The 25426-nt window shown below is 51.1% G+C and overlaps 1 pseudogene; it reads left to right on the top strand.

Moving 5' to 3' along the window:
* Nucleotides 1-25169, top strand: LOC144123879 (uncharacterized; annotated as a pseudogene).
* Nucleotides 25170-25426: the final 257 nt, after the last annotated feature.

The following is a 25426-nucleotide window of genomic DNA, read 5'->3' on the forward strand; positions in this document are numbered from 1 at the left end:
ATGGGCTCGACAGAGTGCACCATAATCCTCTTCCAACAAGACTGGGCACCAAAGCATATCTACTACTCCTCTGTACTCTATAGGGGCTACCTCTTCAAAAAGAAGATCGAGCACTGCCTTAACTGCGGCGCACTCGGCCAGCGTGCGGATGTGTGCCCGGCTGCCAAGCAACGCCGCTGTCCCGGGTGCGACTACGTCGAACCCCCTGAGGACCACTTCTGCACGCCGCAATGCAAGGTCTACGGTAAAGCACACCTGACGGCAGACAGAACTTGCAAGACACGCTTCCGCACTCCATACCTCGTGAAAAAGAGGCACTGGGATGCCAAGTGAGCCGTCGATGCAAACACCAGCCTGACTCCCACCAGTCAGGCTCCACCCCAACACCGCAGCCACTCCACGACCCGCAAGCTCCAGGCGCCGCTGCTCACATCGAAGTCCTTTGCTGTGCTGCAGCCTGCTGCACGAAAATAGCAGTCCACCCCTAACAAGCCCAAGGCCCGCTTTCGCTCCTGGACTGGATGGAACCAGGCCACCACCACCTCCATTCCCACCGAGACCAACCCCCCAGGCACCCGGAAGCGTCACCAGTCAGGTGAGCTGGGGAGGCATAGTTTCCCAGGACTCCACCAACCCCCTTTATGAAGACCTGCTGCGTGTCCGTGCTCAGCTAGCCTGCCTTTACACCACCAACCACCGCCTCCAGGCACAGCTGCATGCCCACCAGCAAGCCCAAACCCGTACCCCGGCACCAGCGGCCCCGGCCGCTCCTGCACAAACTCTTCCATCGCCACCTCTCCCTACTAGCGAATCGCCGGCCAAGAAGCGGGCCGCAAAACCCACTACCTCACTGACCACACCAAACCCGACCGAGGGAACGCCAGCCCTGCCTCCCAATTTCGAACAACTCATGGAGGCGGGAAGTCATGGGAAGCAAGACAGCCATCCAGGCCTTCACAAATCAATTCGCCAACCTCGCTACCCGTCGAGACGAATTTGCTCGCGAAATTGGCGAGCGATTTAAGGAGCAAGAGGCTCGCCACGCGACAGCCTGTGCTGCCGTGCAGCGCAAAAAGAAAGCCAGACTCCACACCGTCTATAACTCCTCCATGGTAAACGAAAACTTCAGTGATGGCGAGAGCACTCACTATCCTCACCATGTGGCAGTATAAATGTTGAGGCTTTGGTTCCAAGCGCGGGCTGCTTCACCAGTTCCCAGCTCGGCCAGACGGCCCGACATACTCGCGCTGCAAGAGTCCTCCAATCCCCTCGCCCTACCCAGCTACGTGCCCATCGCCCCCTTTTAACGCGACAGCGTTAAGAATTTCGTGTCGCAGGAAAGCCAGTGTTGTCGGCGTCGGCGGCGTTGGCCGTGAGCGAAAAATGGCGCATCTCGATGGACCCCTAAACCGAGCCGTAAGGGAAGGGAATTTCCTCCCCTTATGGTGCTGTACGGGTTTCCAGCGAGAATTGTGAGACAGGCGCCATTTACTTTCCTCAAAACCAAATTTCATTTTATTTTCTTTCGCTTACGGCCCGGTTCGGGTGTCCACCGAGATAAGTGAGGCAGGCGTCCTTTGCTTAAATTGTCCAACGGGCCACGCGTCGCGCCGAAGGGGCGATGGCGTACCGTGAACCCCAGATGAATTTGGGTAGTGGTCACTACAGTATCGCGATTCTCCTACAAGCAGGCCCAACACGTAGACCCTCTCGTGATGCTACCGTTACGAAGTGGGACTAGTTCCGCATCTCCCGAGCAGCCCGCACTCTACACACCATTTTATCTATAGCTACTTGGTCCGACCAACTCAAGCGTGACGTCCGCGCCGTGGCTTGCCAACTCCCATAGGACTGCCCTGCAGACGCGATGGGTTCCTACTCCTTCACCTATGGGAAGCCAAGCGGGTCTCAAAAGGAGGTTGCGGCGTCAGCGCTGGTAAAGAACATTCAGACGCCGGCTGGCCCAGCTCAACAAGGAGATTGTGACGCATGCTGCAACTCTGTCTCTCCAAAAATGGGAATACCTCTTTAACAGGCTGGACGGCAACATGACCCCAAACCTGGAACCTACTCCGCCATCTCATTGATTTGACTCAGTCCAAGACACACCAGAAACACAACCACATAAAGCTCATACGCACATCCGAGGCCTCCCCGCAGGAACTTCTCGAGGAGCTTCGTGATCTCTAATTCCCCGCATATCTCTACGCAGTCCACCCTGAGTGCAAAGGCTCCCCCAACGACCTTCTCGAACAACCGATCACCGAGGTGGAAGTGAGGCCAGAACTTCAGCGCCGAAACGCGTCCTCAGCTCCTGGCCCCGACTGGGTGCACAACAAGGAACTCCGCCACCTCGATTCTCCCTCCGCAAAGCTATAACCGACTATTTCAACAATTTTTGGCGGCGCGGCGCCTTCCCAGCTCAGTGGAAAGACGCCAAAGTAGTCTTTTTTCCCAAATACGGCAAACCACTTCTCCCCGCTAACCTCCGTCCCATCTCTCTCACATCGTGTGTGGGCAAGCGCATGGAGCACGTTCTTCAGACCCGGCTCAGCTGGTATTTGAAGAACAACCTTATGCCATGTTTGGTTTCCGCCCGGGCTTATCCAGCCAGGACGTCTTTCTACAACTCAAGCACCACATTCTTGACTCCTCCGCGGGCGACACCAAGGCTAATATCGGCGCCGACCTAACAAAAGCGTTCAACAACGTTACTCACGCAGCCATCCTAGAAGGATTCCACGCCCTAGGCGTAGGCCCCCGGATGTATAATTGCGTGCGTGATTTCCTCTCCGAACGAAAAGCCATACTCATCATGGGCGACCACCGGCTGTCCAGTGTCTCACTGGGAGCGCAGGGAACTCCTCAGGGTGCTGTACTGTCTCCTATCCTCTTTAATATAACCTTTCTCCAACTCCCCAATAACTCGCCTAGATACCCGACATACATTTCAGCCTCTATGCTGACGACATCACTGTCTGGGCTAATCGAGGCAGTGATGGCAACATGGAACACAACCAACAGTCAGCTCTTAACATCATTGACTCATACGCTCGCACGCATGACCTAGCCTGTTCCCCTTCTAAATCAGAACTCTTCTTGTACCGCAGCTAGGCCGCACGACTCCGCCCACCCTCCCATCTCACTCACTCTAGGAAACCACCCCATTCCCCTGGTCTCCAAGATTCGCATCCTGGGCCTCATACTTCACTACCACGGTGCGCAAGGCAACGCGATCCGAACTATCCAGACTGAGGCCCAGCCAGCCACCATCTCATTCGGCGCGTGGCGAACCGGTGCGCGGCCTCACACTCTCGGCCTCACCCCAAGCCTACATCACGAGACGCACGGCGTACTCATTCCCCTACCTCCCCATAAAGCAGAAGGAGCGGGACCGCATCAACGGGCTCCTCAGGGACTGCACGAAGGTCGCAATCCGCCTAGCCCCAGCACCTCCACTACCCGGCTCCTCAACCTCGGTACCCACAACACACTTGAGACGCTGGAAGAAGCCAACCTAAAAGCATAGCTGACTCGCCTGTCGAGTACCCCGGCAGGCTCACTCTACTCTGTCAGCTAGGCATCACCCCGATCATCCATCCCACCGAGAGTGTTCCCCTACCTCCAGACCTACGCTCCCCTCTCATCATCCGTCCAATCCCTAAGAACGTGCATCCTGAGCAAGACGGAGAACACATGGCAGCCCGCGCCAAAGCCCTGCACAAGCTCTACGGCAACAGTTCCTAGGTAGCCTACGTGGATGCGGCAGCGTGCTCGTCGGGCTTCCGCGTGGTTCTGGCCGTCGCTATTAATCAGGCCCAACTAATCTCATCAGGATCCGTCACCACAGACTCATCGGAAATTGCAGAGGAAGCGGCCAGTTCACTCACGCTCATCACCTCAGCCACAACAATTCTCTCCGACTCAAAATCTGCCCTATACACTTTCGCCAAAGGACTGATATTCCGCACCGCGGCTCGGCTTCTACGCTCCTAGCACCCTACTCACCCCGTAACCCCCTGTCTGGACCCCGGCAACGCGGGCCTCACGGGTGACAAGGAGGTCCACTCCCTTGCCCGAGGCCCGAGGTCTCAATTTCCGGGCCGTAGTATGGACCCCCTTCACCATTCCAGAAGCGTCTGCTTACGTTCAAAAATGTTCTTACTCACTACCGAGATGCCCGGCGCGTTTACGCAAAGCCGGCACCCTCCCTAACCTTAACCCAGGCCTCACGCTGGCGCCGAATCCAGATCCGAACTGCTCCCTACTGTATTCTCCTTCATGCCCGCTACCCCGATCAATTCCTACCTTCCGACACCCACCTTCCCCAACCACGGGGGAGTCATACTGGGAGATTATCCTGGCCAGCTCCGCTGCTGCTGACCAGCGAGAGATAATTACTGATGCCTTAAAACAGATAGCCCTAAAAGGGCTATCCTTAGCCCTTTAAGGGCAGCCCCCTAAGAGTTGCCTCATGCCATGTTAGGGGGGTTTGCCCCCCTCTGTATTTGCAACTTAATGTTACCACCACCACCAGCCGAACCGCGCTTTAAGTGAAGGAAAATAAAATGAAATGAAAATTGGTTTTAGGAATGGAAATGACGCCTGTCTCATATCTTGGTGGACACCCGAACCACGTCATAAGGGAAGGAAAGTGAAATGAGTGTTCTTTTTAATAATAATAATAATAATTGGTTTTGGGGGAAAGGAAATGGCGCAGTATCTGTCTCATATATCGTTGGACATCTGAACCGCGCCGTAAGGGAAGGGACAAGGGAGGGAGTGAAAGAAGAATGGAAGAAGGAGGTGCCGCAGTGGAGGGCTCCGGAATAATTTCGACCATCTGGGGATCTTTAACGTGCACTGACATCGCACAGCAGACTGGCGCCTTAGCGTTTTTCCTCCATAAAAACGCAGCCGCCGCGGTCGGGTTCGAACCCGGGAACTCCGGATCAGTAGTCGAGTGCCCTAACCACTGAGCCACCGCGGCGGGTTGTTCGTTTTAAAGAAATGAAATTCCTCCTGTCTCACATATCTCGGTGGACATTCGAAACGAGCCGTAAGGGAACGGATAAAAATGGGAGTGAAAGAATAAAGGAAGAAAGAGGTGCCGTAGTGGAGGGCTCCCGAATAATCTCAACTACCTGGGGATCTTTAACGTGCACTGACATCGCAGAGCACATGGGCGCCTTAGAGTTTTGCCTCCATCGAAACGAAACGCAGCCGATCAGTAGCCTAGGCCTAACCACTGAGCCACCGCGGTGGATAAAGCTGGTTTTAAGAAAAGTAAATGCGAGTGTTTCAAACAGTGCCTTTTCCTTTCCCCGAAAAACGATTTCTTTTTCAATTTGTCTTTCTGGAATTATATGCAGCGCTTGCACATAGTTTGGAGCCGGATTTGGTTCTATATCTACACATAAGGCGAGCTGTAATACAGCTGTAAATAATGTGAGCCTTCCCTGGATCATCTTTCGCTTTTGCATTTTTGAAGTCCACAAAAGATCCTCGGAGGATTTGTGAACGCGGTGTGTCGAGAGTAGTGCCTCGGACAGCGGAGCGCTGCGCGTGTCAGCCCAGCGTTGCGCGTGTGCGCGTGCGAAGATTCTGTGCGAGGCGACGGCTTGAGAGAGCATGGCGAGCACGGGGAGCAGAGAGCTGACGTGTCAGAAAAGTGAGGTGTGACGGAAGACAGCGCAGCGGAGATCGGGTCATTAAAGCGTGGAGGTGGCAGCCGCCGGACGTGGGGTCGGTACTGGCGTGACCTCTTTTGGATCACTGACGCAAGCCTTCTGCGTTCTTTGCAAGCGTGGAGGTGGCAGCCGATGGACTGAGGGTCCGTGCTGCCGTAAGGCACTCTTGGATAGCCTGCTTTAAGCTTCCGGCGTTTCGGGACGCTGTCGACGGGCCTTGGACACCCTCGTTCTTTCTGCTGCTGCCAAGCTCTTCGGGCTCTTGACGAGAAACCAACGCCATCTCAGTGTGTTCCTCTACGCTCCTAATACCAACTGGCTCTATCCTGTTACTTCCTTCGACGCAGCGCCAGAGAAGCGTCGCACTACAACCACCCGCGTCCGCCCTGTCTACAAGTTATCCCCGCTTCACCTGGGATGCTCAATACCTAGGGAACTTTCCTTTATTCTGTAGTGTTGTACGCGTGTTGAGTGTGTGTTTTTCTTGGTGTTTTCCTTTCGTGTGGGCTCTTTGACTTTAAATTATAAATACGGCTTCGTTTTGTTCAGTTTGATTTCTTCGTTCTCTTCTTTTGCTCGAACCTGCAGGTGATAACGTTCCCCCTCGGAAAGTCGGGGACGCGCTACCAATTCCAGACTATTGGCGTCCGCGATCGAACCAGCCGTTTAACTTATACTGAGGAATTTTTTTAAGAATAAGGCAATGATGGCCACACTAAAGGAGTTAAAGTTGAGTTAGGGAAAGACTTGGGGTTGAAAGACGCCAAGCTGTGCACGTGGGTGGCTACCGAGCAAGAGAATGAACGTGCAACACGTGCAGCCAAACAGGAGGTTCAACGCGAGCATGAAGAGGCGCTAGAAGCTGAACACGAGCATGCAAAGACGCTAGCAGATGCTGAAGAGCGTAGATTGCAGCTTCAAGTAGGGCTCGCAGAAGCTTGTGGGGGTAATCTAGAATCTGCACCGAGGCCCATCCCCTCTTCCTGTCCCCTCACCTCTTTCATTTCATTTGTACATTCTGCCTGCCATCCTTTATTTCCGCTGCCCCAGCTCAGGTGCTTCAGTATCGATGGCAGTGCCGGGGCTAGCAAAAATCTTTTCCTTTCTTTTTACTAGTATTTTTAATAAAACCACTACCACCACCACCGAGGCCCTCAGTAGCGGTTAGCCCACACAATTTCATCCCGCCTTTCGGTGATGGCAGGGATGACTTGGATGCATACCTCAAATGTTTTGAGCGTATCGCGGAGGGAAAAGTTGGCCCAACGATAAATGGGCTGCAGCTCTCAGTATGTCTTTGACTGGGGAGGCTCTCCTTGTGTTCAGTCGTTTGTCTCCAACATATTAAATAGACCATGATAAAGCAAAACTAGCCCTGCTCCAACATTTTCCATTCACAGCAGAGGGTTATCGCGAAAGATTTCGTGAAAGTAAGCCGCTAGATAAAGGAACAGTCAAGCAATACGCAGCACGCTTGCTCAGTCTTTTCGATCGAAGGGTCGAGCTGTAGGAAACGGCCGCAAGCTACAATGATGCACGTGACTTGGTGGTGGCCGAACAGTCCACGAGGAACGGTCATAGTCGTCTGGCGATTTTCTTTCGAGAAAGAAAGTGCAAGACACTGGACAACATGACTGAGGCAGCAGACAGCTTTCTAGAGGTTCAGCGGCAAAGAAACTTGTCTTACAAGGCTGTCGCTCTAATCCAAAACAACTTTATTGCGTTTATTGCCGAAAAACAGGGCATGATGTAAGATCCTGCTCAAAGAAGCAGGAAAATTAGAAGCAATCGTCCTGTTGTATTCAGGCAGAGAGTGCTGTGCCTGAAACTGCGTCCACAACAGCAGATAGGCTTGAAAAAGCTTAGAATAAGGTGGGGGTTGGACCTTTCCGAAAAAAACCTGCAGACGCCCAACACATGCCTGTACTAGAGGGCGAGCACCGAGGCCTACACGTACGTGTTTCACGGAACACGGGGAGCAATACAGTGGTGGTGCGGAGAGCACTAGTTCATGACTCTGTTCTCACCGGCTGGAGATCTACGGTGTTTCTTGTTGATGGCAGTAGTCCGGAAGTTCCCGAGGCAGAAGTCTATTGCTTCCCCTTATTTCACTGGCACGGCCTTGGTAATGTGCATGGCGACACCATTATACGATGTCATAGCTGAAAATATACCAGAGGCCCGTGAACCGTCATATCCAGATACTAATTGTAAGAAATTGGAGGGCTTTGCTAAATTATGTCTTGACATAGTCAATGACGAGGTCACCAGTGAAAATGGTGAGGGCAAGGGCCCAAAAGTGGTGTTAGCTGAAAAGGAAGTTTCCGGACGACAGACGGAAAATACTGCTTTAAGAGTTGGTCCTATGAGGTTCACCAAGGAAATGCTAGAAAGACAGCAAAGAGACGATGAGTCATTTAAGGCGTGTTAGGTGACAGTAGGAAAGGTGTTCCATGGCAAGCACGACACTTGGCACTCGTATTCTGTTGAAAGGGGTTTACTGTACCGCCTCTATCATCTTTCTTCCGGCAGAGAGCTTTGACAAGTAGTACTTCCAAAGTCTTGTAGATCACAGGTGTTAAGCCTTGCCCACGACAGCCCGCTGGCGGGGCATCAGTGCATTATGAAGACTACAGACCGTGTTCTGGAAGAATTCTACTGGCCGGGAGAGCAGGAGGAGATTAAGAGGTATGTCAGGTCGTGAGACACTTGCCAAAGGACGTGCCCGAAAGGCAAAGTAGGAAGGGCTCCGTGGGGACACATGCCTATTATCGACACTCCATTTGATAAGGTCGCTATCGATATTGTCGGCCCGCTGTCGCCCGCATCGGTGAAAGGGAATAGATATATTCTCACTCCCGTCGATTTTGCCACGCGGTATCCCGACGCCGTGGCTCTGCCAAAGAAAGATTCAGCGACGGTGGTAGAAAGTTTGGTGGAAATGTTTTCAAGAATAGGTTTTCCGGAATAGATCCTTTGTGACCAGCGCTCCTGTTTCACTTCCGAAACCCTGAGAGCGCTCAATGATCTCTTGGCGGTGAAACATCTCAGCACGACCCCTTACTATCCAATGTGCAATGGGATCGTGAAGAAATTTAACGGCACGCTGAAGCAAATGCTACAGAAGCTCAGTCAGGAGGAGCCCAAAACATGGGATCATTATATCGCCCCGCTTCTGTTCGCATACATAGAGGTGCCGCAGGCGAGTCTGGGGCTTTCTTCGTTTGAGTTGATATTTGGACGACATGTACGAAGACCGCTCGCAGTCCTCAGAGAGTTCTGGACAAGTGAAGTGCAGGGATAATACACGAAGACGACATATGGTTACGTTCTCGATTTAAGAGAACGTCTCGAGTAAACGGTGACAGCGGCACATCAAAATTTGATGCGCGCCCAACAGTCTCACAATAAATACCATGACAGGAACTGCAAGAAGCGGCATTTAAGGGTTGGAGATCGTGCCCTCATTCTTTTGCCGAGTAGACACAATAAACTCCTGATGCAGCTGAAAGGTCCATTCGTTGTTTCTGGCAAAAAGAACGACGTGGATTATTGGATCGACTTGGGCCACACTAAGAAGCTATTCCACATCGATGTGTAATGGTAACCTGCGCAAATGTAGTGTGCTGGTGTTTGTGGGTTCTATTTCTTCTGCTCTTCATTTTCCGGTTCTGAGTTGTTCAGTGTGTAAATATTCACCTTTATGATGCAGACGCTTGTATCTGATGCAGAGTTTGTATCTGAGGTATTGTATGGTTTTTATTTTTCATTTTTTAGATGTATAATGTTTGACACCATGTTTCCTCTGTGCACCTTTCCATGTGCCTCCATGTGTCACTGTGTAAAGTGCCTTGGGTGACTTCGGCCTTTTACTCGTCTGTTTACCACATGAAGATAAGTGTCGTGTGCACCAACGGCAGTTTTTTCTGTGCGAAAAAACGTTTTCGAGGGAGGGGGCATATGTGAGGTGCACAAAAGATCCTCGGAGGATTTGTGAACGCGGTGCGTCGACAGTCGTGCGTCGGACATCGGAGCGCTGCGCGTGCCAGCCCAGCGTTGCGCGCGTGCGCGTGCGAAGGGTGTGTGCGAGGCGACGGCGTCAGAGAGCGTGGCGAGCACGAGGAGCGGATAGCTGACGGGTCAGAAAAGCGAGGTGTGAAGGAAGGCAGTGCAGCGGAGATCGGGTCATTCAAGCTTGGAGGTGGCAGCCGTCGGACGTTGGGTCCTTGCTGCCGTGACCTTCCTTGTATCACTGACGCAAGCCGCCTGCGTTTTTTGAAAGTGGGGAGGTGGCAGCCGATGGACTGAGGATCTATGCTGCCGTAAGGCACTCTTGGATAGCCTGCTTTATGCCCCCGGCGTTTCGGGACGCCGTCGACGGGACCTGGACACGCTGGTTCCTTCTGCTGCTGCCAAGCTTTTCCGGCTCTTGAGGAGAGACCACCGGCTTGTCCCGGTGTTCCTCTCCGCTCCTAATACCACCTGGCTCCCTTACGTCCCTTCCTTCGGCGCAGCGCCAGCGAAGCTTTGCACTACAACCACCCGCGTCCGCCCTGTCTGTAAGGTATCTCCGCTGCATCTGGAACGATCAGTACCTGGTGAACGCTTTCCTTTATTCTGTAGTGTTCTACGCGTGTTGAGTGTGCGTTTTTCTTGGTGTTTTCTTTTCTTAATGGCCCTTTTTCTTTACATTATATATAAGGCTTGGTGTTGTTCAATTTGATCTCTTTGTTCTCTTCGTTTGTTCGAACCTACACGCGATAGCGTTCCCCTTCGGAAAGTCGGGAACGCGCAACCAATTGGCGACGGCATACCATCATCATCACGCAGCTCCGCCTGTGTCTCGCGCCTCAGGTTCGCCATTAGATTAAACGACAGACACGGCCGTCTTGCCGGCGCGGCCTACCCTTCCTTCACAAATGGTGGAGGTGAAACTTGATCCCCTTGCTGCCTTGTACCCTGCGTCTCGCTGGAGCTGCGTTCCGGTCGCCGTTTCAAACTTACCACCATCGTCATGCCAACCGAAGACAACCCCGATCCTGCCGGACCCCCCACCTAGGTCTCACGTGCATCGCCACCTCCGACCACGCCCCCCCCCCCCCCCCAATAACGAGACCGATCGATGTTCGCTGGTCATCGCGACGAATACGGGGATGACTGGCTCGACACGTATGAACGCTGCAGTGCCTACAACCGGTGGGTCGGCGCTTTAAAATTCCTCAATGTTTCTTTCTACTTCATTGACGTCTCCAGAAACTGGTCCATAAATCGCGAACTTCACGCCACTAAATGGCCCACCTTCTAACAGCAGTTCCGTCAATACCTTGCCGAACAGGCTGTTCGGACTGAGGAAGCCAAGCAAAAGCTCGCTTCCCGCTTTCAAGGTCTCGATGAATCCTGTGCACCTTACATGGAGGCCGTACTTGCGCTTAGCCGGCGTTTTAGTCCTATCATACCGGAAACTGACCGCGTCCCCCACGTACTGAAAGGAATCAATTTTGTGGCTTTTAACGCACTAACTGCCCAAAATCCTTCAAGTGTCGATTCCATCATTACCAGCGGCCAAAGCCTCGACCGGCTGCAGTCCTGCTTGCAGCCCGGCCTCGCTACGGCCTTGACCTCTGCTGACCTCGATCTGCGAACACTGATTCGAGCTATCATCTGCGAAGAGCTACAAGTCATCAGTCCTTTTTTGCCGCCACGGGTGTAATCATTCTCCCGCACATTCTAATGACGCTGGTCTCTGTAACATCATTAAAGACCAGTTAGCAACAATCAGCCACCCTATCGCATCCGACCCTCCTGCTCCCCGCCCAGTGCCGACTTACTCTCAAGTTGCTGCATCAGCCCCTCCCTTTGCCCACCCTCCCCGACTGACACCGGCATATAACCACATAACGCAATGGCGACGGCTCAAGCTGCGCCATCCTGTTATGCACCTTGGCGCCCCTCCCGCCCAGTGTGCTACTACTGTGGAATCAGAGAAGATGTGTCCCGCTTTTGTCGTTGACGGCTCCAGGACGAGCGCCGTGGTTACGCAGCCTTCGAGAGTGAGCTACTTTCTCCTTCCTATTATCAACGCCGGCCTTCTTCCAGCCCGCCTCGTCGATTCTCTCCGCCGCCGGTACCCTCGTCTGCACCTAGTGGGGTCCATGTTTCCCGACGCCGGTCTGTGTCCCCACTGCGACTCCGCCACTCGGAAAACTAGGCGATGCAGTTTCCGGAGGTTAAACTGCAATTTGTGAACTTGCGAAAAGTCATCGAGATCGCCTTTGAATATGATTCATGTTTTAGCGGAAGGACTACCTGTCGAAGCTTTGATTGACACAGGGGCTGTAATTTCTGTTATTCACGCTGATTTGTGTTGCCATTTGCGGAAAGTTATGACACCATAGGATGAGCCTGAACTTCGTGGAGCAAACGATGTCACACTGAGCCCTTCCGCGAATTGTGCTGTGCGCGTTGTTATCGACGGTGTCCGCCGCCATGTGCAGTTTGCTGTGCTCTCACTTTGTGCGCATCTGATGATGTTTGGGTGGAATATCTTGCCAACAGCTTCAGTGTTAATTTCTGGTGGCGATCGTGTATCTATATGATCGACAGTGATGTTTAATCTGATTTTTCCGACCGACATCATCCCATCACTGCCGCAGCTAATACAGTTTTGCCTCCTCAGTTTGAAAAACTCCTTACCGTTGTTTCTGACCGCATCACTGATGAGGAACTACTCATCGCACCATCTCATCGTCGTTTTACGCGTGGAATCGCCTTTCCGTCAAGTTTTGTCCGGTTCTGCAGCGGCTCAGCGATCGTAGCAGCCAAGAACACTTCACGTGAATCCCTCGTGCTGCCGAAAGGAACTTCCCTCCCTTGCGTAGTGGATGCTCAACCTATATCCCTGATGGTGCTCACCGCCCCTCTGCATCAGCAACCTGTTTCATCAGACGTCACTCCTACTGTTCTATCAAAAACAATTAATCCGAACCTCACGCCGCATCGACGCCAAGAATTCCTCACATTGATTCGCAATCAGCAAGCCATCCGCGGCGGCTGCGTTTTTATGGAGGAAAAACGCTAAGGCGCCCGTGTGCTGTGCGATGTCAGTGCACGTTAAAGATCCCCAGGTGGTCGAAATTATTCCGGAGCCCTCCACTACGGCACCTCTTCTTCCTTCTTTCACTCCGACTTTTATCCCTTCCCTTACGTCGCGGTTCAGGTGTCCAACGATATATGAGACAGATACTGCGCCATTTCCTTTTCCCCAAAACCAATTATTATTATTATTATTATTATTATTATTATTATTATTATTATTATTAAGCCATTTTCGATGCCACTTCCCCACCACTGGGACGGACTACTGTCACACATCACCGCATCTTCGCCGAACGGAACTTGATCGTATAGCGGCGGCCTTATCGTGTTTCTCTCTCTGAACGAAAAGTAATTGAAGAAAATGTCCATGGTATGCTACACCGCAATATTATTCGTCCCTCAACAGGCTCACGGTCCTCACTAGTAGTGTTGTTTAAAAAAAAAGGACGGCTCAGTACGATTTTGTATTGACTACCGTGCGCTCAACAAAATTACCTGAAAACATGTCTACCCGATGCCACGGATTGATGACGCCCTTAACTCTCTACAAGGTGCCGAATATTTCTCGACCTTGGACATACGATCAGGTTATTGGCAAATACTTATTCACGAGTCCGTCAAAGAAAAAAACTGCTTTCCCAACTCTCGATGGACTTTACGGATTTAATGTTATGCCCTTCGGCCTCTGCAACTCACCAGCAACATTTGAAAGAATGATCGATACTGTACTTCGAGGCCTGAAGTGGAGATCCTCTATGTGTTACTTCGATTGTTATCTTTTCTTCAACTTTTCACGACCATCTCACGATCCTGAATGAGGTTCTCACGCGACTCGCTTCAGCGGGCCTTCAGCTGAACACCAAGAAGTGCCACTTTGCACAGATGGAAATTAAAATTTTGGGACATCTCGTTAGCCACGACGGCATTCGTCCAGACTCTGACAAAATGATCGCGGTCCTGAAATTTGCTCGTCCTGAGCGGACTGCAGATTTGCGCAGCTTTCTGAGCTTGACGTCCTATTTCCTGCGTTTTATTAAGAATTTCGCAACTATTTCTGCTCCACTGCATGGACTACTTAAAGCGCACTGAACTTTCGTATGGACTGACCAGTGCGACACTGCTTTTAACAACCTCAAGCACTCCCTCACATCGTGCCCTGTCTTTGGCTACTTCAGTGACACCGCTTCAACCATCCTGCATACTGATGCCACCGAAGCTATAATAAATATATAGCTTCTTGTGTGAGGGCCTTAAACTGGCTTCTAAGAAAGCAAGCTGCTTAACAAATAAAAAATGGCTACTAGAGTGTGTCACATCTCAGTATGGCTATCTATGGACACCGCCAGTCGCTCCACCACAAACGTAGCCAGGGAGATGCAGCTTATCGCTTTCGACCAGGGTTAACCAGAGCTAAACCACCAGCAATTTTTTGTTGCTCCCCTGTTAATTGTTGCGGGTCTTTTTAGTTTACGGCGCAGTTGATGCACCGCGGTCACTGGTGACTTTGAACGCCGCACTGTGTGGCCAATACTTGGCTGTATTCGAAGGGAGCTCATCAGTTTCTTGTCGGATGAACTATTTTCTTTGGAGACCAAGAGTTTCTCTGGCAGTGGCCATGTCCATTCATTTCTGTTAGCAACGATCGTCTTTTTCCGGCTTTACGCCAAATCGGCGCTAAGGTCTCTTTTTGTTGGTGTGTAAGATTATTGCTGTTGGACTTTTATGTCAATAGGTATGCTATCCCGTTTTATATCGCCCACGAGCAGTTCCTTTTAGTAACTCAAATATGATTATGGTACCTCTTATATTTGCTCGCCTCAGATGCTTAGCGTCATGTCTGCTTGTGAATATCAATGTGTCCGGTAATCTTTGCATGTTTACAAATATAAATATCTTTTTTTCTAACCACCAGCACAGACATTCACAGCGAAAAGTTCAGCGCTTTTGCACCGACTCGCAAGATTCGTGCAACGCATCAGTAAGAGCAAGGCGAAGTTATTGGAAACAAATTTCGTGCTTATGCGTTCAGAGTATGGTTCGCGACAGCAGTATTTCGGGTCAGTTTAGCGCTAAAGCTTTCAATAAGGAAAAAGCTCATTGTTTGTTTGGGTGCCTGGAGCCAGCTCGACCGACAGAAATAAAGTTCTGGGTTTCGAATCCACTGGGAGCACGGGACTGATCATCTTCATTGGCCAGTGCACGAGGGTACAATCTTGTAGCCGCAACCAATCGCCCCTCGTGTTTAACTGCCTCTCACGCTGTGCATTGTATGTCCTCGTCTTCATCAAATTCCATCTGCGCGCAATGAATCCAGAAAACTACGCCATCACAGTGCCCTTTTAAAGTGCGCTACCCACTAAGGTGCCCAGTCACCGATTTTGCCGATCTTTGTGTGAAGAGTCACCTTGAAGCCCATGCAGGCCTTGAACCTAAAGCAAATTGAAACGCGACGTGCTTGCGCAGATACATGGCCTTTGGCCATGCAAGTTAAACCAGCTGTGATTCTTTTTAAATGTTTCCTTTTTTGTTTTCCATGTAGTTCCTACTGTCGGTCGTTTATTTATATGACATCTGCGTGCCTTAACTGTACCCCCTCCCCCTCCACATGCCGAAGAGATCTCCAGTAGGTAGCCATATCGTCTACCTGATAGAGTGAGCCCTACTCTATTTACTTCTAACTTTGGTTTATTAGACCTTACTTATTTCTTAAAAATAAACTATGATAAAGGGCAGCCCTAAGCCAATGCCCCTATGCCTTAAGTAACCTTAAGTAAAAAACAAGAAATTCTGCATATATTAGCTTTAAACCATTACCCTATCTTGTCGTGCCCTTAAGACGGAGCTAAAGTGTCCCCTTCAACTTTCTTTTAACAGCGAACTACTGAGCAAGTGGCTGAGCGCAAAGTGACTGTAAATGTATCAAAAATGATATCCGAAGCATGCACCACTGCGTTTATACCATTCCGAGAACCAGTACTATGATAGCGTTGAAACCTTTAATGTCATGCCGAAAAGTTTTACCTCTCGGAAAACGTCAATATATCCAGGTTCTTTGTTCTTTCTTAGGTTGACGATCCGAAATATTATTCGTAATTTCTTCATGACAATCTGACACTCAGAAGTAGTGCGCTGATTTTTTAATGCTCCCTGTCAGCATGGAAGTAAAAATCGCCGCTGTGAATAAATGATCATTTAGCAGGATAATCTTACGATGGTAAAAAATAACTCCCTTCTGTCATAGCTAACATAAAGTAAGATATATTATTGAGGCTTGCTGCCGTAACTCGGCTGCCGGTATAATCGGAACGTTACAACTGGTGCACGCAGTGTAAGCAACACAGTAAGCCAGATGTATTGCGCAAGTAGCGGCGGAAATTTTATTTGCATCACTGCCTTGTCCCGTACACCTAACAGCGGTATGCTGAGGCGATTTGACGCTGTTCAAGATTGCGTGCTCGACTGATGCACAACAAGCGCTACGTGGAGATCATGGGGTACGCACATTATTTGAATGTATATTTTCATAACCCAATAGGATAAAACCGAGATGCGAGTTTAGAACGTTGCGGTGAATACGTGCTTTCAGTAGGCAGCACATACAGTTGGAAATATTCTCCAAAAACAACGTTTCAGCAATAGTTTACAACCAGAGTGACCAGGCCAAATTGCGACCGTCACCGTTATGTGCCCTTTAAGCGGGAGCCTAACAGATCGGTAAAAAAACAAAAAAACTCGGCAGCTTATCGGGGCTTGCGCAGATGCCAGGCTGTTTGGCCAAAGGCTTGCCACAAAGGTCGAGCCAACCTTCAGTATTGGCGTAAAGCCACCCTGCATTCAAGAGCCTTGTCATATGCAGATGGCCCGACGTGGAGCCTACAAGCAGCTCCGAGCTACATTTACTACGGCCCCTAAACACTCCTTTGGTTTTATGCATGAAGGCTGGTGGTACTTGAAGTTATTTCAATGGTTTAACTGTGGAGTATAAAATTTTAATCTTATTAGGTTTACTTTGAAGATTTTTTGGCTGGAAGCAGAAATTGCAGCGTTTTTGCTGTATAGGCGCACGTTTGTATGCACGAAGACAACCATGCGTTCTCCCGCCGGCGAAGCGCACATGCTTCGACTTGTCCTGCTTTCACTTCTTCACCGGTATGAAGCGTTCTTTATAGAATTCGGCGAGATTATCCGGCAGGATGACTCTCTACCTGAAAATTAATTGAATTTGGATGTCTGAGCGGCAAAAGATCTATTGAAATACAGTAGAGATACTTAATTTGTTCTTAGCGGCATTAGCCACGCTTTGATATCTTGCAACAACAGACGATTGCCTGTGGGCGTTTGAGCGCCTTCTGCTTTATGACGGCACGCTTCCAGATATCGCACGGAAGCAACGGTGATGTTTTCCACGTCGCTGCTTTGTAGTCGATTGTGTACTCAGATTTAGCTGCCACGCCAACATGCCTGTATCATGTTATACTGGCTTGGGCGCAGAGCAGATGTTTCTTTACTGCGGCGCCAGCCGCTAATTTTGCATTAGGCAATGCAGCGTTGCACACAAAATTATGCATTTGCTCCCCACTGCGCAGGTGCATTCAACAGAGAGGCGCCTTTGAGCGTTTTGAGCCATCGTTGGGCAGTAACGCGGCTATGTGTGCCATGCCCTGGCATCGCACAACACACTAGCGTTTTTCCCTTTCGCCTACTTCTAGATGCTTCCGCCTCTGCCGAGATTGAATCCCGGTACTAAATTCCACTGCGGCATTATTTAAAACGCGGGCGGCACTTCATAACATTCTGAATTAGCGAATATTGAGCTGAGAGTACGTTTTCACCCGGCTGTGGCTTAGAATATTTTAATGTGTACGGATGTCCATGTGCCGTTAAACCCGATTCGCTCGTAGGGTGCCAAATGTATATGACTGTAGGCAGTGCATTAAGTTTCTTTTTATTCTGTACGGAGGCACAATTCCAGGTAAAATTTCTGTTAGGTGTTTAAAAGCTTCATTTCATAACGCTTGCGCCAGTGTGTTTCACGCAAGCAGTGCAAATTTATAGAAGGTAAAAGCGGCATGAGTCGTTCGCTTTCTACATACAGCAGGCCAATAACACATGAACACTATTTGCGCCCTTCTAGAACCTTTGCCGCCGTATTTTGACGCGATAGCGAAGTAACATGACTCGTTACAACAGTGCGCATTGTTGAACATTTGAATAATTTGTCAGATGCTAGGTTTTGAAGTGAAAAGCTTCGCTACGCCAAATTTCGAGCCGTAAGCGGGGCCGCAAGTTTGACAATAAATATAGCTATAGGTGAGCATAACCATGAGCATAACTGCTGGTAGCCAGGTTCGACACATGAGGTCAGCTATAGCAGCTCACCAGCGTCTGTTACACCAACTATCTCGACTTTGGCCCTTTACCCTTGACCTTGACCTTCAGTGAAACGGGAAAGCGTCTGCCAACATCGCAGGCGCAGGTCATGACAGTGGTTTCTGCATAAGACGCCTGTGCACTTTGATCAATTCAGCGGAACACTAGGTGTGATCGATGCAACGCCGGCCGTGGAGAGCGGCAGATATGCGCTTCGTCACAGCGTGGCGTATAAAAGTAAAGGAGGCATCCCAGGTGGTGCTGCTTACTCCCTCCGTGACGTCACACACCTTGACCGAGCGGAGCGGGAACGCGTTTGCTAGAATCGCATGCGCAGGGCATCAAAGTGGGTACTGGATAAAACGCGGGCGCAGTTTGGTGCGTTTAGCCTAACGCTAGGTGCGTTCGATGCGACACCTGCCGTGGAGACCGCCAGTCGCTCGACCACAAACGTAGCCAGGAAGATGCAGCTTTTCGCTTCCGACCAGGGCTAACCAGAGCTAAACCACGAGCAAGTTTTTTTTTTATTTGTTAAACATCTTGCTTTCTTCGATTCGACATGAAAGGCGCTCACAAAAGAAGGTATATATATTTATTTAGAACTCAATTATTGCTCATTTTATGCAGAGATATTGAACCAAATGAGGTTTCAAACGAGGCGCAAACCCCACAGAAAATTTCAGAGAGCGAAATTGAAAATATAAATTGTTTTTTGGGAAAGGAAATGGCGGAATGTGAGACCGGCGACATTTCCTTTTATTAAAACCAACTTGCATTTCACATTCCTTCTCTTACGGCGCGGATCGAAAGACTCGTTTTACGCATAGCCAATAAAGCTAACGCTCGTTACTTCAACGTCTTCCAGGCGATGACAGCCTTTTTTTTCTCCAGAAGAAGGTCATCTGGCCCGGGCGCTGAGCCAGATGACGGAGCCTCATTTCATGGAGTCTAAGGCCTCCTTGATTTCCCCTGCTTTTGGCAGAGTCATAAGACCATAATCCAGTTCAGCGGCAACCTGCGGCAAGGCTGCAAAAACACTGGTGTGCGGCAACATCATCGCTATCAACCAAACAAAAGGCCACTGCTAAAAAAACGGATTCCATAAGCCCTTGCTTTACTCTAGGTAGGAAGGCGAAAACTTTATCGATGAGCCTTATGGATGAGTCACTGCCTAGGGTTGGTCTGGGTCTTAATCCCTTGTTGTGGCCAACAACCCTTGACGTGCGGCGACCTCTCCAGCCCACTCTACCAGCCGCCTTTGTGAGGGAGGTTCGGAGCTGGAGACCGCGATCTCCCAACCCTCTTTGTTCGTGAGGTTCCAGCGAGATGGTGGTTGGAATTCTCGGCAGAGATATAAAATGTGGTCAAAGATGGCTCTCGGAGCTCCACAAAGAGAGCATTCGGGTCTGTATTGGCCTGGGTGGATAAGGGCTAACAAAGCCGGTGAAGGGAATGTGCGAGCCTGGAGCTGTCTCCAGTTAGTTTGTGTTCTTTCGAGAGGGAGATGTGTGGTGGGGGTGGACGAGTCTTTGCACCCTGTAATGGAAGGTTATTTCATGATAAGTGACAAACCGGTCCCTAGGGCTACCCCGATCTACGGTGTGCCCTGCTCGGTTGAAGTACACTCGAGCAAGAGAGTGGGCCACTTCGTTGCCGGGGTTGCCTGCGTAGGCTGGCACCCAAACTATTTGAAGGGGTCGGGGTTCTGTGCAGCAAGAATTGAGAATTTTTCGGGTGGTAGAACGAATCTGTCCCCGTGCAAAATTCGTGATTGCTGTTTTAGTCACTCAGAATAAATTTGCCAGCGGAGGAGGAAATTTCAAACACTATGGCTGCTTCTTCGGCTTCAAGTGAGGTTGTTGCCTTAATCGAGCACGAGGCTATGTGTCTGAGGTCATGCGATGCTACAGTGATGGCGTAAACCGAATTGTGGGCGTACTCTGCCGCGACCACGTAGACCGCGTCTCTGTCGTTTGCATGAGCTATGTGTAACGCCTTGGCACGAGCTTCGCGTCTAGCCTGGTTGTGAACTGGGTGTATGTTTTTGGGCAGAGGGTGAACTGTGAGTCTGTCCCTAATGTGTGTTGGGATGGTGTGGATGTTGTTGCGGGGCGGACCTGTTGGCTGAATCTCTAGAGAGGCGAGAATGTATCTACCTGTATTTGTGGAGGGGAGCCTGTCAATCTGAGCCGTGCGATGAGCTTCAGTTAGTTCTTGTAGTGTATTGTGTACTCCATCCGTAGGAGATGGGTGGTGGAAGCTCGTTGTCGGAGATTTAAGGCTGTCTTGTATGTCGGTCTTATTAGTGCATCTGCCTTCTCCTCTTCCGTCTTTGTGAGGTAGAGGTAGGGAAGGGAGTAAACCATCCGATTAATCACGAATGCCTGCACCAGTCGGCTCAGGTCATGTTCACGCATGCCTCGGTGCTTGTTAGCTATTCTTATAATCAAACCATCCGACTGCTTTACTCTAAAAACATCGGCTTTCATAGCTGTTGCGGTTGCTGATAGGAAAAAAGAAAAGGAATTAAAGTGCACAGGCCTGCCTACTGGCTCTAGCTGAGCCACGCTCGCTGCCGCGTGCTGATTGTAGTAGAATTAAAGGACAGGAGAGCAAAGATAGAAAGAAAAGGCGCGCTAATATGCCAGGGCCCGATCCCGGAGGCAGTGCAATACCGGGCCGACTCGTGCCAGAGTGCTTCAAGCCAAGCACTCCGCGATATTCCAAGAAAATTAATGTGGATTAGCTCAGCTAATCCAGGATATACAAAGCGAAAGATATCGGCGTTCACTGTGTTCATTGGCGTTGACAATGTTCTAGACGGCGATGGCTTTGAGGAACGGAAGGGCGCATAACTGGCTCCCCAGATTTTCGGACGCCTCGTTCGTGCTTTGATACATGTGGCGGTGGTGAGAGAGAGATGTGGCCTAAATACATTAGCGCTGACAGCGCTGTGGCTGACATGTGGCACTGCAGCATTAGCTAGGCCGCAGCGTTCATTTGGCGATCAATCTCCCGCGATCAACCATTAGCTGCATGCCACCTCCCACGTTGGCACGGATGGCTCACTACCTATCCAGTGTGCGGAACGCAAACAAAGCAGGATTTTGCAGTTCAACACCAACGCCACGTAGCTGAAAGCGAGAGTGAGGTTTCCACTGACCCATGGCGCCGGTTTTGCGCTTTTTGTTTCGTTGAAATGAACGGCCTTTGCAAAGTTGTCAACGCCAATGAACTCTATGAACGTCGGCTGACTTGTTTTCTTTGGTTCTTGAGGGAAGGAAATGGCACAGTAACCATGTCACCTATTTCGGTGGACACCCGAACCACACCGCAAAGGAAAGAAAAAAGGACATCGGGAAAGAAGAAAGAGAAAACTGAAAATTGAAATTTGGATTTTGCGGAAAGACGCGGCGCTGCGCCGCGGCGGAACGCCTGTGGCTCGGTGCTACTAGCGGCGCATGCGCAGTAGGGACTGGGGAGCGAGAGGGAGAGAGAAAGAGAGAGAGAAATATCCGCGGCGAGGCGCGCGTTGTGACGTCATGTGCCTCTTCGGAGTATCGCCACGCCGAAATCGCGAGTTCACGGCCAGTAAATCTTTCGCTTTAGATTAAGTTTTACAACTTGGGTCCAAGGACCCAAAGCAGATCAATGCACTTGCTTGGCGCAAACCACAGTGCCGGACACGTGCCAGTCGACTAGCTTTGAGCAGCATTCGTGCTAGGTTTTCCTGAGAATTCTTCGAGAAAATAGCAACAGGCAATTGCCCACGTTAAATGAGAGGAGTTCGAAACAGATTTTTAGTTCATTTCTGATCTACTTGGAGACGTTGGACGGGAGAGGCGTTAGCAAAATTTCTAATTCAGAGCCCTGCTAGCCAGGGGCATGACTGCAGCGCCACCTGTGCAGCGACAAGGCCGCACACGAATGCGGCATAAAAGCCGGTGCTGCAGTGACCACCTCAGAATATTATACCATGTGCGCTTATTTAAGCGAATTTATGAGGCGGGAGCTTTTCAATCTTGCTTCCTGCGTCAGCGGACTGCAAGTTCTTCTCGCAATAGAACTGTGCCCAAAGTTTGCAGAAACCACATGCATATTGATGGCCTATTTTTAGCGCGAACCAAGGGCCATTCGCATGGTAAGTTTACGCTTCGAGCAAATTTACTTCAATAATGAAATAAATAAGTGGCACAATATTTTCAAAGAAAACTGAAAATTGTTTTTTTTTTTGGTGGGGGGGTAAAGAAATGACACAGTAACTGTCTCACACATCGCCTGACACCTGACCCGCGGCGCCGTAACAGAAAGAATAAAGAAGGAACGTAGAGAAGAAATGAAAAAAGAGGTTGGTTTGGTATAGTTTATGGGGGTTTAACTCCCAAAGCGGCCTAGGTTATGCGAGACGCCGTAGTGAAGGGCTCCGGAAATTCCGACCATCAGGGGTTCTTTAACGTACACTGACATCGCACAATACACTGGCCTATAATAATTATAATTATATTTTAAGGAAAGGAAATGGCGCAGTATCTGTCTCATATATCGTTGGACACCTGAACCTCGCCGTAATGAAAGGGATAAAGGAGGGAGTAAAAAAAGGAAGAGAAATGTGCCGTAGTGGAGGGCTCCGGAATAATATTGCCCACCTGGGGATATTTAACGTTCACTGAGATCGCAAGTGCACGGGCGCCATAGCGTTTGCCTCCATAAAAACGCAAACTCCGTGGTCGGAGGTTGCGACCACGGAGAACCTTGATTGAGAACCTCGGAAAATTCTTCAACAAGTGCTGGAGAGTGGCCGCGATATCAAAGCAGTGGAAGACAGCCAAGACTATCCTGATACCCAAGCCGGGGAAGCCACCGGACACGGACAACCTCCTGCCCATCTCGCTCACGTCCTGCGTGGGCAAGGTGCTGGAGCACGTCCTGCTCAACAGGTGGCAAGACTACCTGGAACGAGAAGGGCTGTACCCGGCCACGGTGATCGGCTTCAGACAGCACCTAAGCACGGAGGACGCGATGCTGCAGCTCAAATACCAAATCATAGACGATGGCGGCAGCACCCGCGACAACAAGGCAATCCTGGGGCTCGACCTAAAGAGCGCCTTCGATAGTGTGAAACACTCGGCGATTCTGTCCCAAGTCTCTAAGCTCAACATGGCGAAAGATCCTGCAACTACATCAAGGACTTCCTCACGGACAGGACCTCCAAGATACGAGCAGACGACCTACATATGCAAGAGAAGCAGGGAGCACCGGCACACCGCAGGGATCGGTCATTTCGCCGATGCTGTTCAACCTGGTAATGATCGGAGTGGCCGAGAAGCTCGCGAACATCGAAGACGTCAGGCACACCACCTACGCGGACGATATCACACTGTGGGTGACCGGCGGCAGCGACGCGCACATCGAGGGCGCGCTGCAAGCCGCCGTCGACGCGATAGAAGACCAGCTGGAAGGCACCGGACTGAGATGTTCGCCGAGCAAATCGGAGCTCCTCATACTCCCACCTACCAACAATGGCAGAGGCAAGACCAGACGACGCGAATGCGAAAAAATCAGAACCGTAACCAAATCCCGCAACGTGATCCCCGAGGTCAGCAAAATCAGGATCCTAGGCATGGCCATCGAAAAGCATGGAAGAAACGGCGAAACCATCGCCCGTCTCACGACAAAAGCGGCCAACGCTATGCGACTCCTCAAAAGAGTCACTTCCCAGAAGGCTGGCATGAGAGAGGAGAGCCTAATCAGGCTCGTCCAATCCTTCATCATCAGCCACGTCGCGTACGTTGCAGCCTACCACAGGTGGCTGCAATACCAACGCAACAAAATCAATGTAATCATGAGGAGAGCGTACAAGACGGCGCTGGGCCTGTTCGAGTCCACGAGCACGACCCGCCTCTTACAACTCGGAATGCACAACACGCTCGAAGAAATAGCCGAAGCGAACGGACCTCTCAACTGGAGCGGCTGTCCACGACCAAAGCCGGGAGGAAGATACTGGACGACGTGGGAATAGGACACTCGAACGAGGCGGAGATGAAGCTCCCCGTCCCCGAGGAGGTCCGACGCCAGACCAGAATCGACCCCATACCCAAGAACATGAACCCCGAGTTTAACAAGCGAAGAGCGGCGAGGGCCAAGGCTCTCATCGACCTGCACGCCAACGACGAGCACGCGCTGTACGTGGAGGACGCGGCCGAATACCAACGGAACGCCTTCGCAGCGGTCGTCATAGAGGCGTCGACCGGCGCCACGAGGACGGCAGCGAGCGTGAGAAGCGCCGGAGCGGAACAAGCGGAGGAGGTGGCCATCGCCCTGGCCATCGCCGACGCAGACTGCTACACGGTGCTGAGTGACTCGAGACAGGCGGTGAGAAATTTCGCCAAAGGCCAAATCTGCAGGGAGGCCGACCGCGTACTACGAGTGACCAAACTGCAAGACAGAAGAGTAAGAACCAAGTGGTTTCTGACACACGCAGGCGACGCGTCGGAACGCAGTGAGAACCACAATGAGACGGCACACGCAGCGGCGGGAGCGCTAACCAACCACGCCCCGGCAACACACCGTCCGACATGGTTCGGAGTCAAGGACCGCATGACATACTATAGCGAAATCACGAAGGCCTACCGCCTGGCTCGCAGGACTCTCCCACCCCCGCACCCGAGGCTGAGTCGAGCGGAGGCGGTACTACTGAGACAGCTCCAGACCGTATCGCTACCGAGCCCGGGACTGATGCATCGCATGTACCCCGAGACCTACTCGACCGATACGTGTAGAGTCTGCAGGAGGGAGACGGCAGATCACACGCACATCTTGTGGGACTGCATCAAAAATCTAAAGGAAGCAAGATCAAGAACAATCCCGCCGGGGCTGGAGGCAGCCGCGAAGAGCAACGACCAATACCAACAGCTATGGGCCGTCCAGCAGGTCCTCGGGGCGCTCGAAAGGCAGGGACCCAGCGAGCCGGCAACGGCGAGCGGAGACCCGCACCGAGTAACGGCAACCTCGTAGACGACGTAGGCCCTCGTCGGGGCGCGTGAGCGCCCAACTGCAGGCACAAATAGTTTGCTCCAATCCAATCCGTGGTCGGGTTCTAACCTGAGAACTCCGGATCAGTAGCCCGTAGACGCTTAAATAAACTGGTTTTTGGGGAAAGGAAATCGCGCAGTATCTGTCTCACATATCGGCGGGCACCGGAACCGCGCCTAAGGGAAGGGATAAAGGAGGGAGTCAGAGAAGAAAGAGGTGCCGTAGTGGAGAGCTCCGCA

Source organism: Amblyomma americanum, chromosome 3, assembly GCF_052857255.1.
Source record: "Amblyomma americanum isolate KBUSLIRL-KWMA chromosome 3, ASM5285725v1, whole genome shotgun sequence".
Lineage (NCBI taxonomy): Eukaryota > Metazoa > Arthropoda > Arachnida > Ixodida > Ixodidae > Amblyomma > Amblyomma americanum.